This window comes from Bactrocera tryoni, chromosome 5 (genome assembly GCF_016617805.1).
Source record: "Bactrocera tryoni isolate S06 chromosome 5, CSIRO_BtryS06_freeze2, whole genome shotgun sequence".
Lineage (NCBI taxonomy): Eukaryota > Metazoa > Arthropoda > Insecta > Diptera > Tephritidae > Bactrocera > Bactrocera tryoni.
In genome coordinates this window covers 43201269-43222403 of record NC_052503.1, presented here as the reverse complement: position 1 = coordinate 43222403, position 21135 = coordinate 43201269, and the positions used below count along the sequence as shown (strand labels likewise).

The 21135-nt window shown below is 36.1% G+C and overlaps 1 protein-coding gene across 3 annotated transcripts in view; it reads right to left on the bottom strand.

Moving 5' to 3' along the window:
* Nucleotides 1-20612, bottom strand: part of LOC120777766 — a 92981-nt gene extending 72369 nt beyond the window's left edge. For 2 of the 3 annotated variants that reach the window (XM_040109273.1, XM_040109274.1), the window contains exon 1: nucleotides 20245-20612. The gene's annotated coding sequence lies outside the window, so the exon portion shown is untranslated. The remainder of the gene's footprint in view (nucleotides 1-20244) is intronic. The other variant, XM_040109276.1, reaches the window with a different exon arrangement.
* Nucleotides 20613-21135: the final 523 nt, after the last annotated feature.

Genomic DNA, 21135 nt, shown 5'->3' with positions numbered 1-21135 from the left:
GCAAACGGAACCCAAAGTGACCCGCTGTGCTGTTGAGTCTCGAAGGGTAAGGTTGTCGTCAGCAGATACCCACAATACGCAGCCGTTTAAGCTGTCAGGCCACTGCAGCATATTTTAAGCATTGGTCTTTGGTATTGAGAAAGCTGCGAACTTAGCATCTAATGCATAAGCAGACAACTCCGGAGATACACTACCAATAATCAAGTAGGTAATCCCGTCTCGTATATCGGCCAGAAGTCTTTTGGGCAGCAGAGTAGCAGCGGAGAGTGTCGTCAGGCGACATGACTTCTTCTGTGTTCCAGATCCAAAGAGAATCGGTAGCAATTAGATAGTGGACGAGATTGCCAAGAGTAGTGTATGGCTGTAATGCGATAACGTGACCGACATTGGCAAATCCGTGCATTGTTTTTACGACGATCTGGACAAAAGTATGGCAAGGAGGTTACAATTCGATTGAATGATCTATCGTGATGCAAGGCGGCAAAAGGCATATGCAAAGCGGTATATCAAAAATAAAGAGATAGTCTGAACCAAACCATATTCGAATACTCACAGGTCACAAACGACGACACACGCCTGAAGAATGGGACTGACATATCGAGATGAATGCAGGAAATGTCAAGAGACACCAGGGAGACCATAGAGCATCCCTTGTACACATGTCCCGTACTAGCAAGACAATGCTTCAAACAATTGAGGCACCTCAGTTTGAGAGACTGGGACGGGTGTCGTAAGTAAGGCCACAGAGTCTGTTGACTACTTTCATGGACTATGTAATGACACTCGATCTGGCATCGCTAAGAACCAAAACTTATCTATGCGTGGCTCACGAGCCTACCAAAGCACCCTAACCTCACCTGTATGGAGTAGAAAGAAGGAACGCTGACATACGCTGATAAAAAGAGAAAATATTATGGGATTAAGTCAATCTAAAGTCTCAAAACAGGCTTAAATTTATTCTGGGAGTAAGTTTTATTTTTCAATTTTTACACAAAATAGCGGTCACTCGCATAATCTTCGAAGTCATTTCTTGCAATAAGGCCTACATGGAAGACTGTGGTTCTGGAAACTATTCCTGTTCTGTTTTGTTTAAAACAAAAATTGGGAAGCGAAAAGAGCTTACTTTAAAAGCGAAGTTTGCCTCTATGAAGATAATCCTTAGTTGGATATTACGTTCTTTCGTAAACTAAAAAAAATACATCGGATGAAATGTGACAAAGCTTTTCTTCCTTGCGTAGGAATTAAATAGGTTTAAGTCGTTTATGTTATTAACTAGTTTATATTGATGAATATCGTATTTATTAATTTATCATCTCCATTGCGTAAACATCATAGAATACACTAAGCTTTCAACACCCAACATCTTCAAATAAATATAAATTAACTCCACAACCGCGTAACATTTTGATAGCCTATCAACCAAGTAAACCACTCATCTCAGCGCATAAAATTACTAAAATTTAAGTACTTTGTATACAAGCGGACACTTTATTGTTTGTATACGTTTCAGGCTTCTATTTTGGTCGGCGATTATTGACGCTGACTTTCCTGCAGTGTCTGTCTGATCCTCTTATTTAATATAATGTGGCCTCCTTTTAGCGCGCTTTCACCGCGACACTAACTCCGCCCGCCTCCTTCGCACACACGCAATTGTCAATATTTACTAGACAATATTTTCTTGTTTGTTTTTTTGTTTGTGGATCTAATTTTACTTCGTGTATTATACATTATTTTTATTTATGTAAGTATGTCTGCGCACTTTTGTGCTCGCTGTGTTTGTAGCGAAAAGTGGGGCACACAACTTTTGCTTTTCTGATAGTTTTTTCGGCTTCCGACGTTGGCGCTGTGTTGTCGACAGCAAAAGTTTTGTCAGTGGATCCCATAAATGAAATACACCAACACACATCCACACAAACGCAGCCACGCACGAATTTATATTTCATTTTATATATTCGTATATTTTTTTATGTATGTGTGTATGGAAAACTATAGAATTCGAAAACTGTATTTATATTTAGTTTAGCCCCACACTTACTCCTGATAAATTTGAAATGAATTTCATTAATTTTATTTTTATTGTATATACTTTATTTTTATTCGGTTTGTGCGAAATTTTTCGAATGGAACTTTCCAAATGAAATTGAAATTTTTGGTCACACAGAAAAAAGTTGGGATTCCGACTAGAGTTTGGGTATTTTTCACAGCACAAATATTTAGAAATTTCATAAAAATTGGCTCTTTAGCTGGAAGGGAGCGTTTGTTTTTAGACATGTGGTTTTAAAGAAGAAATTAAATGCATATAATTTAATGTTGTGGCCAAGGATTTGGCTTTGTTATATAGATAAGGAGTTTCCACTATGTTTTACAAATCATTTTTGGCCGGAACTTGAGTAAATCCCAGCAGTAAGGCCAATTTTCGAGCACTTTTTGCAACAACTGGGGTCACAATAACGCGCTGAATATTATCTTCCAAAGCATCAATAGTCTCAATCTTATCTGCGAGATCAAATGTCTTCCTAGAACTCTACTAAAACTCAGACGATCTTGGAGACTACGTCGTAGATCCACGAAATATTGTTTAGTATCGTATCCATTGTACTACATTTTCTTGTGAAAATCGTGATCTGTTGCCAACTCGTTTCGAACTCGAATCGAACCGTTATTTTGGTAATACATTTATATGATTTCTGAAACAAGTCGTTTTATTATGGAACAAAATTTAGTATAAATAAAGTTGTAATTGTGAAAAGACAATCTCCGAAAATTAATGCTTTATTGAAATTCACACGTCTAACATATCACCTTTCATTATATATTAGTATATAATATAAAAATATATAGATGAATACGTATACTAACTTTTAACTATACTTCACACATTTTAAAAATATATGCGCACATATCAAAACTGAAGCTTTTTTCAGAACCACCTTAGAACCAATCCGCATGAGGCTAATAAGCGAATGTGTTGCATTGTAATTTAATAGTTTTTTAAATATATATGTAAGAGCATTCATTTCTCGCATTAGATACGTAGATTGCGTTTTATATTTCGGGCAACTCGCAACTTAGTCGTGAACATTGAAATTTTTGATGTTATTCATACTTAGAACGTTTTGACATACGAGCGCTACTAGTGTTGTTCACAGTAACCTAAAATATTCATGTCGAACAAAAAAATCTAATTATATTTTAAATCAATCTCCATCATGTTATACATACTCAGAACATTTTGACAAACTAGCGCGTATTCGTGTTGTTTACAGTTACTTAATACATTCTTCTCGGCCAAAAATTGAAATTAAGTTCTCGCGCGATTGTTTTTTACAACTTTCGACGAGGATTACCTTAGCAACAGTGTATCGATGAACTTAGTTCAAATTTTAGTGATGAAGCACCATTAAGAAACAGTGTTTATCGACGGTACGGTGAATCCAATCGAGGTCGGAGATCACTCCAAGACGAGTTTCCTGGAGGTCGTCCAAAACTAGTTCTTGTTTAAGAAACTATTGATGCTGTGCACCAACTAATACTGCAAGATCGTCATATGACCCATCGTGGGATTGCGAAAATTATAGATATTAGCAAGACTGGCATACATTCAAGATTGCATAAACATTTCATTGTAGCAAACATTTTTCACGTGGGATCGCACACAATTTGGTGATCACTCAAAAGAGGCAAATATACGATAAAGCTGCTTTGAAACATCGCTATAATAACGTGGTATGTGATGAATCGTAGATTTACGCGTATAAGCCCGAAAGTGATGAGCAGTCGACTGTATGGTTTTTTCAAAATGAGACAAATCTAACAAAAGCTGTTCGACTACGAAGTAATTCCTAGCCAATGGTTGCTTGTTTTTGGAAAAACGGAACATGTTGCCACTGCACTAGAATAACGCCAAACAGCAAATTCTGAGTCGTGCACAATCATTATTGTGCCACTTGTCTTGCAAGAAATCTGCAGCCACCAAGCACGGATCACCCTTCACCACAATAATGCAAATTCTCACACAGTGACTGAAGCAATTGAAACAAATGCCATATTTGAGCACTCAAAACATCCATTTGATGAGTCATCCACCTTATAGTCCTGACTTAGTACCGAAAGACATCTTTTTATTCCAGTTCGTAAAGAAGAAATTAAGAAGTCAACGTTTTTTGGCACCTGAAGAGGCAGTTGATGCATTCAGAACGCATGTTTTGGAGATACTTCAATCAAAGTGGTAAAAGTGCTTTGAGAATTTGTTAAAATGCCTGCAAAAGTCTATATGTGACCTGGTCTACGAAAAGGGGGCTAACGAAAACTAGTTTTCTGGGAAAAGCTGTTAAAAATAATCGTCAGTTTCTCGTTATCTCATTAATTGTTCTCCTTTTTTATGGACACCTAAGCCCTTTTTTCGTAGACCAGGTCACATATGTATATCTTATTGTAGAACATTTTGAAAGACAATGAAGCAATTTTCGATAATGATTATATGTTTTTGCTCTCTAATCCCGAAATATAAAAGGCAACCTACGTAGTATGAAACTATCAGCAGTAGCGCCAGTTATTTAAATATAACATCAAAAATTGGAAAGGCAGTCTCGTGACACCTAATAAACTAGCAGTGGCAAAACTATTTCAATATCTCTAATCATCATTCATCACAAGAGATACCTTTCAGCGTGCATACTCTGCAAGTAACGTGGTTAAAAAAGCTTTACTTGCCTACAAAACAGCTTTAAGTGAGCACTACGTCATAAAATCGATAAGTCTACCATAAAGACCGCCTGCATTTCCGCCCCTTAAATAAGAACTCTATTTATTGTACAATATTTAAATTATTTCAACATTCGTAAACAAACTGCGCAGTAACTTTCAAAGAGAGCCTGTGAAAATTAAATTTCCAATAAAATTATATTACCTAATTACTAAATATACAAATACCACGATTTAATTACAACAATTGCTCGCATTAGTATTTGACTTTAAAAACTTTAACGTATTATCAGCAAGTAGATGAAATCAGCGTGTAATTACAGGATAATTCGTTTAACTGCAATCATACAATAACAACTAAAAGAACAAAACGACATCAGCTGCCAACGCTCACACGCAATTTATACAAATAAATGAGAATACCATAAATATATGCATATGTATTGGTGTATATGCTCAAACCACGCAGAGAGTGGAATGGTTAAGAGTGCACACCTGGTACGAAATCGGCAATAACTTCTACGAAAGAAGTGTTTTTAGTTTCTATTCTAAACATATACCTTAACTGATGAAAGATGTCTGTTGCAAAAAGACTTAAACAATTGGGTTGCTTAGTGTGATAGAAATGATTTGCCATTGAATATCATCAAAACATGTTGTTGTTGTTGTAGCGGTAGAATTCTGCCGAGTTGACAGTCCTTGGCCGGATAAAAATCTGGGTCCGTTCCGGTTACGTAGACCCGACTGTCGTGGGAACATGTCGGACGATGCGCTTTACCCGTAAATCCATCCACCACTGTCGCTATGTAATAAAAAAATCTATATAATACAGCAAGTTTTAAACTTTTTTCATTTCGTAGTTACTATGGACCCGAAACATATTTTTAGTCGTCATTTTTACTATATAGAACGGTTTTGAAAGCAAAAGGTGTTCTAATTTTTTTTTTTTTTTTTTTGTTAAAGAACTTCGAGATATTACTAAAAGACTTATTACAACTTTGGTTAGGCCTAAATTGGAATATGGCTCTGTGGTCTGAAACCTACCTAGTTACCAAATACATACTGACAAGTTAGAGTCTGCTCGAAAACTATTTTACTTTTCGCTTTAGCGCATTTCCGATGGGATTCTATATTAATTCTAACTCCACTCACACAGTCACAGGAAAATGCTTGGCATATCATTCTTAGTGAACGCCCTGATGGAAAACTTTGCAATTCTTTCCACTGGTCTGAAGCTAAATTTAACATCTTTGCTTGTATTTTAGATCCTTAATTTTGTAGATTAAATATTGAACTAAATGAATTTTTCTCACATCTTCTCCAATTTTTCCTAGGGGCGTTTACTCAGTAATCTATCTATTATGTATGCACTTGCGAGCGAGCATCCGTGCATATTGTGCAGTTGCTTATGCAGTGCAGCCAACTTCAATGCTAAACTGCTAAATTTATGCATACAGTTGTGGTACACACAACAACGCTGAAATAACACGCCAAATGACACCGCATCGACAAAACGATATTGTCACAAAATGTTGCACGTTAAATGTGCAATAAGAGTGTATATGTTACATATCTGTAAGCGTTTATTTGTAGTAAAGTTACTATAGTAAAATGTGCTAGGGTGGTTCGGAATTGTATACTAAAATGAAAATTAAATATTTTTTTGTTTTAAAGTAGTGATAACCTTAAAACCTAAGTTCAGGATTGATGTATAATGATCCATTGCGATATCTAGAACTCTTATAAAATTGATTGATCCTCAAAAACGACAAAGCGCTTTTAGCTGATTTTGTTGAGACGAACTATGTCTCTTGATTCGCCCAAGGTATGACCGTCAAGGTGTTTCAACTTCAGTCTTTCAAGAAATGGACAAAGGAGGAAAAAGTAGCTGGACATTTGCAACTCACTTTTTTCCATGTTTGATAATTTGCGTCCGACAATGTTTAGTAAGATCTCCTGCAATTGCGCCAAGATGTACTTTGCCAGGGGCCAGTAATTCAAAAGATCTAATATGTTGTACTCTGGGCCAAAAGGATCTTGCAATGACTCAGACCGTCAACCAGCGATTGCTAAATGCCAAAATGCGACCGGAGTGTCAACTCGGGCGCCCTTCTGGCTAGATTACGGACTTCCAGTTTGCAGTGGTTCCGCTATGACCAGGCATCCAAACGAATCTGATAATGAGTTAGCTTGCGAGTCAGCGTTAGTATTGCCGTTCTGCTATCGGAGTGAATTCTCATCTCCCTGAGAGAAGTTACACAACGTAGCAGTAAGTCTATTGCTACTTTAATAGCTGCCATAGTTTCAGGCATATGAGTGCATACGTAAGACTTTTTTAATCGACTTGACATTTTCATACGACCTTATTAGATACTTTCTTTATGAATATGAGCGAAAGAAAACAATTTTGGCTAAATACCATTTTATTGTTTCACATAGTTGTCATCAATAAATATAATTTTTGCAGTATTGTTGTTATTTTGTTTCAAAGAAGAGCTAAGTCTCAACGATTTCTTCGCACTTTCTTGAGTTTGGGAGAATACGGATCATTTGAATCCATTCGAAGCCCAATTAATTCAATTTGAGTTTTCATTAATTTGAATTACAGTAAATCGGCGATGGTGTTATCTCACTGACTCCTTAACTCAGAGCCTTTACATATTCACGTTGTTTTGATGGCTTTAAGGCGTCAGCTGTCTAAATGTCAATTTCATTTATGTTCGAAATTTTGTCTTGTCGGTTAAGGGTTTACATCGGTTTACGGGTTTCAAAAATCTATTTTACATAGGTCTTTGAGATACAATTTTTAAACACTTGAATAAAGGATTTTTTTTTGTTTCAACTATTAAAAAAATGCCGCGAAATTTTTGTCCAAGTTCTAAGGTTTTAACTAAAACAAGTATTTTTTCACTTTAGAAGATCTTGTAAGGATTTATCCTGCCAAAGGGGGCGCATCTTTTTTCTGAGAGATCACCGGAAAAGGCGACGCCAGTTAAAAATATTTTTACCCAAACATTACAGAATTTCTTTGTTAATACTTAAAAATAAAGAATTTAATAAAATATTGAATTTTTTATATGAAAAAAACAATTGAAAAAAAATGCTGCTTTTTAACCGAGGAAACCCATGTAACCGCCCAGTGAAGACCTTGTTGAAATTTTTCATAGTTTTTCTTAGAAAGATGGCTTTGAAATCGAAGGTTTTGATAAAATGTTTACTTCGACAACTTCGATACTAATCTTTTCATAAATTATAAAATCATAAGATCAAGGCAAATTGTGGTAAAAATTAGACGTAAAATTATACTGTTTTGTTTACAGCTTTGCCAAAGGTTCATATTTTTCTTCAAATCCCTATACTAATCACGACCAATACTCATCTACTCACCGATGAAATTTGAGTTTTTGATTTAAGATGAATCTTTCGGGTTTTATGCTGATCACTGCGAGGAGACATTTTTGGGCAGTGCCGCCAACCAATGGTGGAATTTCCAAAAAAATTTAGGAAAAATTGAATTATTCTAACGTTGCTCTTTTATATGCTCAAAAGTAATAAAAAATTAATTTATTTATTTGGCGTACTCACAACCCGTCATAAAGCATCGTAAAATCATAAAATTATAAATTTTTACACTGGTTAACAAATTTTGTAGTTGGATTACATACAAAAATGAGTTTACACATTTACAATTCTCAATGCTATGATTTCAGATCGTTATAACTTATAACTTTATGAGACTATATGAAACACCTAATCAAATGAAAAAAATTGGTGAAAATAATTATTTTTTCGGGCGTCAATACCCACGTAACCCCTTAACACTCATAAAACCATTTTTGCTTTTTGGCAACAGCATTAATTTTGAAGTTCAGGTCGAACAAAAAAAGCATTTGGAGGCGCTTTATTATGCAACTGGACGAACTTTTTAGTCCGCCTGGCTAACATTTTATATGCAAAATAACTTAACCTCACTTTTCATAAATTTACAGGCGAAGGTAAAATGATTTTATAGAAACCACTCAAAGTGAAAAAAATTTCAGTTTTGGTTATAAAATGGTTATATATTGGTTATTATATCTGATAGCAATTTTTGATTTTTTTTTTTTGATGATACGCTGATTTGCATTTTAGGTGACGATATGTACATATATAAAGTGTAAATACTTTTTTATAAAAATAGAACTACCCTAATTTGAAAGTGTATGAGCTCATTCGCCGAAAATCCTTGCCAACAACAGCAATTAAAGCACAACTACACTTTTATTAGAAATATACATATGCAGTTATGTTAAACAAATACAGTTGCTTATATTTCCAACTAAAAATGTTCTATATATACACATATATACATATGTATGTATGGATACATAAATGCATATAGTCATAAGAACGATTTGCACACGAGCAATTTAGCAAACTAATTGCATTAAATGTTGCACAAGTGCACTTGTTTTATAGCAAACGCACGCACACCCACACAAACACACGCGCCTCACACACCGACACATGCATAGACTTTTAGGTGTTGCTGCCGCTGTGGATGTATGTGCGCCCGCCGTAATTAGAAAATTCACAGTTATCACATTATAATTCAGCGCTGCGCTCCTGTGAAATATGTGTGAAATGCAAATTTAATCACGAGTGCATGCGCACACCTACACACCCACACACACACATGCACGCAATGAATAAGTAAATGCCGTTATTGTCACATGTTACGTAAAAACCAACAGACTGCCACTTCAACACACAGTTGTGTTGGTGCAACAATGACGGCGTAAAACTGTTGACACATGCAAGCGCTTGTTGTTGCACTTTTTGATGGCCAGTGATGTAAGCGACCACATCAAAGCGCCATAGCAGCACCAACAGCACCAGCGGCAGCAGCAGCAGCAACAACAAAGTAACGACAATATTTTGGCGCAACAAAATTTCAAATGGCAGCGCTTAGTCAGTGGCAATAACAGCATTTGCAATAAGTTCAACAGAAATGCAAAATGCATTACAAAAGCACATGAGCAACAGCAACAACCACATGACAGCACTTCATCCATTTGGTGGTCGTTGGCGGCAATGGTGATGACGCCAATAAAAATTAATTGCGTTGAAAAGTTTTCACTTTTGCGAATGTGTTGCATGTGTGGCCGACATGCATGTTGCATGTTGCAGGTCACTTCTATGTATTTTTATGTGTCAGTGTTTTTGCATTAGGTCAGCATTGGCTGAATATAAAATAATTGTCGTTTGAATGCAAATGGCTCTATTTAATATTCTTACTTCATTTTTCTAAGCTCAGTTAGAACTCTCTGAAACTCATCAAAAGAAACCACAAAAAAATTTAATAAAATATTTCAATATTTTCATGACAATATAGACTCACAGCCCCACATATAATATTCAAAGTATACATATGTATTTATTCCAAACCCTGCAATAAACGTTGAGTCTATCTCTTTACACTGTACAATTAAAATTGAATTAGCCTTCATTACAAGCGCTTTTTATACGATTAGGTATTAATTAGTTCTAAAGGAATAACTTTACTATATGATTATTGATTATTTTTAGTTTCGACAAGAAGCAAGAAGCTATAATACCCTTCACAAAGAAAAAAATTGTCCATACAACGACATGATTTTGGTCGTTCTGTTGAAATGACAGCTATACGCTATTAGTGGTCTAATATTGGTGGTTTCGAAAAACAAGCAACTTCTTAGGAAAAAGAGATCGTGTGCAAAAGTTTAGAATATCAAAAACGTTCGAGTATATACAGAAAGTATATACAGATTGATTCACAGCTAAGTGTTCTGAGCATCACAACGGACAAGCGTCTTTAGTTGTTCACATGTCATGATCATGATTATTCATGATCTCACGCGAAATCAGCTCATTGATTACACCTAACTTAAAATTTAACTAAAATATTTTGCCTAAAATTTTCGAACGAAAAATTGTCTTAAGAGTCAGATTCGAAAATTTGAAGCATAATCCATAATGGATTGTCATATTGGAAGTTGCACCACGACAACGCCTCGGCTCACACCGCCTTTCTTATGAACAGCTACCTATAAGACCGACATCCCAACACTTCCGCAGCCGTCCTTCTGCATAGATGCGGCCCCGGGACTTTTTTGTTTCCATGCCTGAAAAAGCCGATGAAAGGCAAGCAATTTGAGATGACAAGTGAGATCCAAGCAGCATACAATGCTTAGAAATCGCGCTAACAGCGCTGCATCGACGCAGAAGCAGCCTATTTTGAAAGTTTTCAAAGAATTGTAACGATTGGTTCAATATATTTTTTTAAATCGACTCAGTTCTATTACTTTCCTGACAAACTGTGTATTTAGGTAGGTAGAGTGGCGTTCAGACGTTCCTTGTTATGAAAAAACTTTTTTCAGATCAAGAAGGCCTTCTTTAATTCTATGATCTCCGCTTGGCGGCCACTGCATTAGTATATTTTATACTTAATATAATTAGTAGTAAATTGACTTTTCTATAAACGTAACTTTATGGAAATTTTAACTTTTAGAAAGTAACTTAAGGAATTCCAAAGACTTTTTAATCAATTTTATGGAACTTATGTTTTCCTTAAACGTCTTCTCTACAAATGAAATAGTACGTTAACTGTGCTTAAAAGCACTAGAACTACACCATTTAGGGAAAAGCAGATATATGTAACTAATTTTCTAACTTTATTTCCACCATAAACATGTATTTATAATGATATACGTATATATGATTTGAGTGTATGATTTGAGTGTATGTTTAAGTACATACATACATATATGTGGACTATTTACCTATTCACAGACCTTGTTTCGCGTGCATTTTTGTGGCTTACTCGTGTAATTTCTCCCACTTTAATTGCATACAATTGTAATTGTGTTTGGTTGAAAGCTTTGTTTGAGGACTTTTTTTCGCTCTGCATGGGGCGTATGGCTTATTATGTAGTTTTTTTGTTTAATATTCCTTTTAGGATTGTAAACATGAAGCCGTGGAGAAAACAAACACCACACAACGCCATTAAAACAATTCAAGGCTGTCGTGAATTTGCTTTTTTGACGTCAAACGCTTTACCACCCAGAGGCATATTTACTTTGCTTATGACAAAGACAAATCGATGGCAATGAAGCCATTTCTCTCATGTAAAAATGTATTTAAATCTGAAGTTTGTTTGATGTCAGCAAATTTGCTTTAATATATTGTATGTGATCACATTAAAAAGTAAGTCGGATTGTATATATTGCTTATGGTTTGGATGTGCTGAAGTTTTCCAAAGGGACAAATATATTTTCTTCATTCAAAATAATAACAGCAACACAACACTGGTAAATGAAGGTTTTCTGGAGTTGTTTCATTTTAATTGATTTTTTAATTTGAATATCATAAAATGAATGATGGATAGAGAATCTCTAAAATTGAGCTGAAGCATAAAGAACAATAATGTATTTTTTCTTCCCAAATTTAGCGAAAAAAGCTGTTTTGCGAGGAGTTCTTCGTCACTTTACTTTAATATGCAGAAAATCTTCGCCGAAAATCAGCGTATTTTGATGAAAGTTTATGGTAAATACACTCTATATGAATCAAAAGGGCTTGCATGATTTAAAAGTGGTGATTTTGGCTTGGAACATGAAGAACAGCGTGAGCGGCAAATGTTTCAAGATGAGAAACTGGAAACATGAATTTATGAAGATTATTGTCAAAGTTTGCAGAACCTTTGGGAGTAACTCAAGCAGCCATTTGAATACATTTTAAAGCAATTGGATAGATTTAAAATTAGGGAAATTGGAAGCCATACAAATTGAAGTCAGTAGACGTTGAAAGACGATTTTGTAAGATACATATATCAGAAATACTCAACAGTTAGCCATGGCGTCAAATCATTGATATGTATTAGGTGGGAAAAGAAGGCGGTGCTCTATTCAGAGCTTTTAAAATTGACACAAACCATTAACTGGGCACGCTCCCGAAAACAATTTATCAAATTGAAGCAAGCGATTGCCAAATAGCTCCAAGAATTTGCGACTTGATACGAAGTAATAATTTTCAACATGACAACACCTGGCCTTATTTTGCAAGACCGGTTAAAAACTATGGGTTTGGAAAACAGCGGCTGGAATGTTTTGCCTTACCCACCTTGTAAACCTATGCTTGACGCTTCTGACTACCATTTGTTCCGGTCGATGCAGAATGTCTTCACTGAAATAAGTTTCACATCAACCGGCGCAATTTCTCTGAGATGGAATCCACAAATTGCCAGAAATATTGAAAAATATTAGGCTACAGATGGGCAATACTTTGAATAACACTATTGTAGAAGTTTTTCTTAAATCAACGTTCATATTTTGAAAGAAAAACAGCGCATTCATTAGGTTAATCTTGTAGGCCAATAAGCCACGCACAGATGACGTTTTGGTGCTTTGTGATACCAGATGGAGTTCAGTTGCTAGGTCCATGAGGAGTAGTCATCTCTTAGGCTGCCTCCGCTTGACGCGAATTTGAACAGACTCTTCGGCTTCACTTTTGATACCTTCTCTGGTGTATCATACCGTAAGGAGCCCAGATGCTTACAGCATAGTCTTGTCAATGCAGGACAAGTGCACAAGAGATGCTGCACTGTTTACATCTTGCTCTGCTCTAGACATCTCTTGCCCTGCTTTAGACATTTCTTGCAGTCTTCTCGTTCTGTCAGCCCCATCCTGCGAACTAGTTCGCCACTAGACAGTGACCAGTTAGTATTCCGATCATGTTCCTACAGTCTCATCTATCGAGTGCTAATAGGAAGTCTGTGTACTTCCGATCTACCCTTTGCACATGGTAGCTCGTTCCATCGGGTTTTGATTTTCTTTAACATGCTTCTGTCGGAATCGTCGTATAGCAATACAAGGGTTTCCCAATGTTGATCACGTTTTCGAATGCCAGCCATTCTTAACAATTTCGCCCACTAGTTCATTGTCCTCGATGCCTTTGTGGCATGCCACCCAGTAGAAGTGAAGTTTCTAGCCTCTGGCAACAACTTTATACTGCTGTCCTGCTTCCCAAGTCACTTCCGATACGCGATACGAGGTTACTGCCTTGATTGCTGCTTGGATGGCTATGTAGATGTTGACTTGTGAGATGATAGCATTCATTTTGAAATCTACATATGTATTTACTAATGAAACTTAGGAAACTGAGTTAGGCACTTTTTTGTTCTCCTTGAATATGTTGAAACACGTTATAAAATGTTCATATTAGGATTTTAAGAATCTTTGGCTTAAAGTTGAAATTTTTTCCATAAACTGTGCATATTTACGTACGATGGTGAACTGTTAAAGCAGAACGTTTTCTTTATTAGTAGAAATTTAGAACGAAGCAAGCTTCTTAGGAGATCTAAGACAATGGTATATACTGTCCAGTGTGTGAAAGAGTAAGGAAATAGTAAAAAAAATTAACCTTCTGAATATCTGCGAAACCACAGAAATGCCGTGAGTCAATACAAGAAATATTATTTAAAAGCAAAAAATTCTAATAATGAATGCTTTTTGCACCGTTATTTCAAATGCGCTTATTAGTCATTCTTACAAAGTGTTCCACAAGCAAGTACAGTAATACAAAAATAAGAGAAATGCATCTGACCTACTTTCATATGTAGCCTTATGGTGCGTTCACATACAAAAGCACATACACACTTACTCATGCACACATACACTTACGAGAATTCGCCAGCACTGTACGTGATTGCTATGCTGATTGCCAATGCATAAAGTTCAAGTTCAACGGATGACTCAAAATTTACAACTGCAATGAAGTCACGCGCCAACAAAACCAACAAAAGCCATAGCATACATAAGATGAAAATAAAGAGCGACAAAAACAAAATCTATAAGAACTAAAGGTAATGTCGTACAGCAGGAGACGGCAACGAAAGCGAGGCGATAAAATGGCAAACCAGTTGAAATAAGCCACTACTACTTACAAAAAAAGAAGTTTTTCATGTCTAAGTGTGTGTGTGTAGAAGCTCATATATACATAGAATACACACACGCACGTATAAGCAAAGTAGTTTTGTGTTTTTTCACTTCCTTCTTTCTGCGTTTTCTTTGTTTACGTAATTTTGCGTGGTGTGATGATCTCATCCTACAGAACAGAGATAATTAAGAGAGTCCTTGAATTTTGTATGACCCGCATTTTTGTACAGCTACAGAGCTACAATTCCATACATTTGTCTGTGGGTGTATATGTGGGTGTGGGTGCTGTGGTGCTGCCGTGAAACTTTTTGAATAAGCAAGCCAAACCGAAAAAGTTGTGCGTAAAAATTAATTTCAATTGTTTAAATAAATAACTCGGTGCTCAATGTGGCTAAGCAGCTGCCTTGTCTGCAATTCCCCAAGAGCCACAACAGCATGGCTGACTCGTGTCCTGGCAATAAAAACAATTAAATAATGACAAATGTAAATAACAACAAATGCCAGCAGCAAACATTCCTTTACACACACATATACATACATATCATTATGCAGTTGTATGCGTGTGCCTGTTTCTTTAAGCTCGCACAGTGTTTATTTTTATAAGCAACTCACGCTGCAAGCGTCTGCGTGCCGTATTGGCCCCTCGGCTGACGGGCGCTGTCGCACTGAGCGGCCGGTGGAACTGGCGCGCTTCTGCAGCTTCATTATTGATTCGCTTTATTTATAGTTGCATTTATTTCCACAATAAAAGATTTTATCGATTGTTTTCTTCATCAACTCAGCGCCTACACACACACACACACACGCTCGCACTCATTTAAAATCAAATCGGGAAAAAAATCAAATGAGAACAAACGGTAGCAAAAAACGCACTTTCAACGCTTAAATTAAGCGAGTAGAAATCTTATTGCCCTCATGTGGATGCAACAAATGTTTCATTCATGCAACCAAGTAATTTATAGATTTTACACATACTAAGCTATTTGTGTACTGCTCACATTTTTATGCTCGCTTATATGTACAGTATGGTGTCAAAAATCAGAATCACAGAAAAAATTTTCAATTAATTTATTTTAAATGCGTATTCTCTGCAGCCTAGAAATTTCTAAAACTCAAAATTTTTTCACAATTCGGTAGTTTGTATATTCAAAACTATCTCACAAAAGAGTTCTATAAATTTAAATTTTTTCCTAAAAAATATTAACCTAAAAATTACAAAAAAAAATTTGTTTTTTTTTTTGAAAATATTTCCCGACATTTTTTTTGCTTCAAAACTATCTTAGAAAAAAAAATTTCAAACTCAAATTTTTTCCGAAATTATAGCCGTTTTAGTGTCATGGCAGTTGGAAAAAGTAGCGCCTTTTTCTCAATACTTCTAGTTCTAAAAAGTTGATTTACTGATCATATTCTTTTTTCGACGAAGTTTAAAAATTAGTGAAAAAATCGAGGTTTATGTTTAAGTAGCCGCCATATTATGAAATTTTCTTCAGTTCTGCAGCTTCTTAAGACAGAGACATCAAGAATCTGTTATTGCTTTATTTTCAGACGACCGAAAAGGTAGAAATCATAACGACGAGGAGACAGACTTTTTTCCTCTCTACTTTAAGGACGCATAAATCAGCGAAAAAAATATAATTCTGATACTTCATTCCGTCCCTTGAACTCCAAAGCTTCTAGATATCTAAGTCGAGTTCTTGATAAGGTCATACAGCAGAGGAGATATTACCTACCTCTCATACCTACTTCCCTACCCTTCCCATATGTGTCGTCGTTAATAATAGCAATCCGGTTCGTAGGATGCCAGTTGTGGCCTCTGACTAGGCCAACACCCATCCTGTAGTCTTTTCGAGACCGTGGGTAGAGAATTTTCGTGTTTTCCGTCCGTTCACTTAAAGATGATTTTGGCGATTCTGCTTGCCTTTAAGGATTCAATCTCGTCCGTCTATTACCCTTTTCAGAAATTTTATTAGGTAACGATTTCAGCGACTTGCGTATTTCTTGAACAGATTCGGTAACAAAGCGAAGGGTACTTTGGCAATCTTCTTTTCCCAGAACGCTTTAAATGTAACAATAAGTTCAAGTTAACTTTTGGCGGCCTATAGTTTTGCACTTTACATCCATATTTTCGTTTCAGCATACCTCGGAGAACAGCGAATTTTTTAATATTCTCTCATACTCCTACCAGATATTTACATAAGTTGGATTCGATTCGTTACTCCCAGCAATTTGGAGAAACTGAGGCCTGTTTTGACCAAAACCAATGACGAGTTGATGATTCAGAGCAGTGTTTGGAGATATTCAAGCGCAATAAACACGAGTTTTTGTTTCGATATGTGACAATGGATGAAACATGGCTCCATCATTGCAATCCGAAGTCCAATCGACAGTCATTTGATTGGACTACATAAGATGAATACGCTCCAAAGCATGTTACAGCGCTACAGCCGACTGGCAAAGTGGAGTCTCTATTTAAAGTTGCGCAAGGAATAATTTTTGCTGCACTTCGAATTGCTTTCACATCCTCGTAATCTCCAGACTATTTACTGTTCCCAGATCTCAAAAGCATGCTCGCTGGGAAGAAATTTTCGTCGAATAAGGCGGTGATCGCCACGGATTGTTAAAATCCGAGTCAGTTCCTCTTATGTTGACCCGATTGTCGTGGGAACGTCAAAAAGTGTGTCTCGTATTGAATGTAACTGCATAACTTTGTTGCTACTTTTGAATGTAACTCTTTTACTTAACATTATATATGTATAACTATTTATACCGAATTCGTATAAAATTTCGATCAGAACTTCTATAACTATAGATAATATTATCTTTATGCTTCTCATGTTCCACACATGACTGTATCTATGCATCTGCTGTCATGTTTCGCCTGGCAGCCAAGCGTCCAACCGTAGAGCGCACAAGTATCAATAAACGAACCAAATCCTCGGCAACCGCAAAATTTGCACAACATTCGGTGTTGTTGTTGGCCACATTGCAGATGCAACATGTGCGCGAGCCTGCAGACTATCGTATTTCAGCGCAGGAAATTTGCAAAACCGAAAAAGAACAAATAAATGCCTGCTTGCGGCCGCATACTGCATGCTACTTAATTTTTGCAAAAACCGCACTGATTCGCTAAGTGAATATATCAGCGTAAACTAGCTTCAGTGTTTATGTTGTTTTTTACTTTGTTTTGGTTTTGCTATTTTTTGTTGCGTGCTTTTCCACTTAAGCATCATGATTCTTTGCATTTGGCGCGCTTTCGCATAATTTCAGGGAATGAAAATAGCAAGCCAATTACTGAATGGATTAACTTGAAGGCGAAATGGTAAAAAATTTAAATGATGAGAAGGTGTACAGAAGTTATTAAATCAATGCTTCCTTTATTTGCATAAATCTGATGAAAATATTTTTTTTTATAAAAAATAATTATTTGATTTTTGCATTTGTGATATTTAGAAATAATAATATCAACATTATTTTAACACCTGCTAATCACAGGCTAATTTTGAGAGAAAAAAATGCCCATGTAGAAGAACCGTTAACGTTGTTCTTTTATACAGGAAGCTTTTTCTTTTAATTAAGTTCATGTTTTTATTTTTTATTTTTTGAAAATTTAGTTTTGTATAATTTTTAAGGCTTGGAAGTCATATAAAAATTGCACTGACAATTTTACTTAATTTTTATTTCGTTAAAAAAAAATATTTTTAGTAAGCATTTTATTTATACAAAAAATGTTTCTTTCAATCCATTTCTTTTTTTTTACTTTTAATTTTTTAAAGCTTGGAAGCCAAATAATTACTTAAATAGGTCCAAAAAAAAATACCTTAGAGGTAGATTTCGTTCGTTGTACTACCTAAAACCTCCTATATGCTGGATCATAAAACCCCTACAAATATCGGCTAGACAATAGAGAAGAAAGTGTCTGGATGTTTCCACCGCACTCTCCTCCATACAACTTTTATAACCAGCGTCCGACAAGACAAATGAATGTCTATTGGATAGTACCCAGTAAGAACTCCTTAATGGGCAAAGCAACTTTCAATCTGTTTATAACTTTTTCTGTGAAAAAAATAGTTATACCTTGAAGAGTATATAAGTATTTGCTACGAAGTTTATAACACCGACAAGCAAACGACGAAGATTTGTATAACTTGTATATAAATAGTCAGCATAGCGAGCTGTGTTAATTTAGCCATGTCTGTCTGTCCACCTGTCTGAATTACGTGGGATATCGACCTACAATTTTGCACATGTCATGAGAGAAGAGTCATAGTAGCTGTCGGAGCCACTGTTATCAGATCACTATAGTCTATAGCAACGATACAAAAAGACCTATCTGAATCAAGTTCTCGTGTGGAAAACTTTTTTATTTGACGAAATTTCTTCACAAAATTGGGCATAGAATATTCCCAAAAGCAAAGCTACAATCTCAGTAAAAAGACTCTCAGATCAGACCACTATAGCATAGAGCTGCCATACAAACTGATTAGTCAAAATCAAGGTCTTGTATGAAAAACTCGTTTATTTGACAATAATGGGTTGTCAAAAAAGTCTTGCGGTATTTTTATTGAATTTTTTTTTATTGAAATTGAAATGAATTTTTGATGACTCTTGCCCAGCTCTTGACCGATGCTACTATGCCGGTCCCTTTCGACCAATTCAGCGATTTTCTCGCAATTTTCGACGACAGGCCTTCCGGAGCGGTGCGCATCCTCGACCACCTCTACACCAGAACGAAAATGTTGAAACCATCGTTGTGCGGTGGAAATGGAAACTGTATGGGGTCCATAAACTGCACAAATTTTATTGTCGGAGATGCATTTTTGCCTTTATCGTAGTAGTACTGTAAAATATGCCGTATTTTCTCTTTATTTTGCTCCATGTTTGCGACGCTATAACTCACGAACGACTTAAAAGAAACGACAATCAATCAAACACGTGTTAGCGCGTGAAAGCTTTCCAAAAAGGTATAACATGACCCGATGCGACGAATAAAACTAGAACTACGCTTCCTAAACGCTACGCTTTACTATATCTTCCACCAACTTGGCACAGATAAAAAAATTTCGAATCAAACCCCCTTGGATTAAATCTGCAATACAAACTGACCGTTCAAATGAAGTACTTGTATGAAAACAATTTGTATTTGTGTAATTGACATTGTATTTAAACCATCAGCATAAGAAATATTTAAGTATACACTTAAAAAAACAAAAACAATTTTTAATTTTTATAAAAGAAATCATTCAAAATATGACGATATTTTGCATATCCCTTCCATTAAAATCAGAACTATTTGTTTTATTATTTTTATATATTTAAACAAGTATTTTAAAAATGTATCTGTGTGTATTATTTTTATAATGGCAAGTATTTCTTTTTTTGTTATATGCACGAAACTTAACCCACAAGTCAGTGTAAATTTCTTTCAGAAAAAATATTTCTAGAAAATGTTCTCAATTTCATGCTTTCAAATCCAAAATTATTTACACAAATATATGACCTTGAGTTGTGATCTCTTAATACCACACATTAATAATTTTTTAATTTTATTTCAAATCATTTCTATATTAAATGGTAAGAATCAAACACACACCAGAATTTTCGCGCACTTCCTCCTGCTGCTACTTCGCCTTCCGTCACAAGTTTCTCGCCAAAATTCACTGTCACTATTTCTATTTCAGAAAACTTCACAGTTTAATTTAGCGTATCTTTTTACCAAATATTTGTTTACCTTCTGTTATGAACGTTAATCGTTTGATTTCAATTCAAACAACGCAAAACAATTCGTTGTGTTTGGCAAAAGCCACAAAATTTACTTTAGACGCGCACACACACACACATAAACACAGTCACCGTCTCACAGACAGTAAAAGTCACTCGAAGAGCAGGCAGCTTTGTTAGCTTTAACGTTCCGCGTTCTGCGCACGAAATCAACTTAACTGTCAGCCGTCAGAATTAAAACTGAACCAGTCAACCAACCAAGCAAGCAGCTAGCGTGCCAGCCAGCCAGCGTTGTCTAGTTGGGTGCTCCGCGCCGCTGGTTGTCCGCTGCTCGCGTGTGCTGTCATCATCAAAGGCGCGCTGACGCTATTGTTGCCAACGCTGCCACCACCAACACCACAAATACCCGCACACACACACACACACACATACACAATCTAAGCAGCCACCGTCTAAGCAAACGCAGCCACGAAGCGCACACGGACGCGCGTAGAGCGACCGGCGGAAAGGCAGAAATATAAACAGAAAAGCAACAGACGAACAAGCCAAGCAAAGAATACGTGCGCGTCAACAACGAAGAATAACAACAATAACAGGCAGGCAACGAGAAAGCATAACAACAATAAACAGCGAAAAGCTACAAAAAAGCTGCCAACAACAGCAGCAAGCCAATGCAAAGAATGGCTAAGCAAAACGGAAGGAATGAAGCAAAATACTAAAGCAGCAGAAAACAAAGTGCGCGTGAGCACAAAGTAGCAAAGCA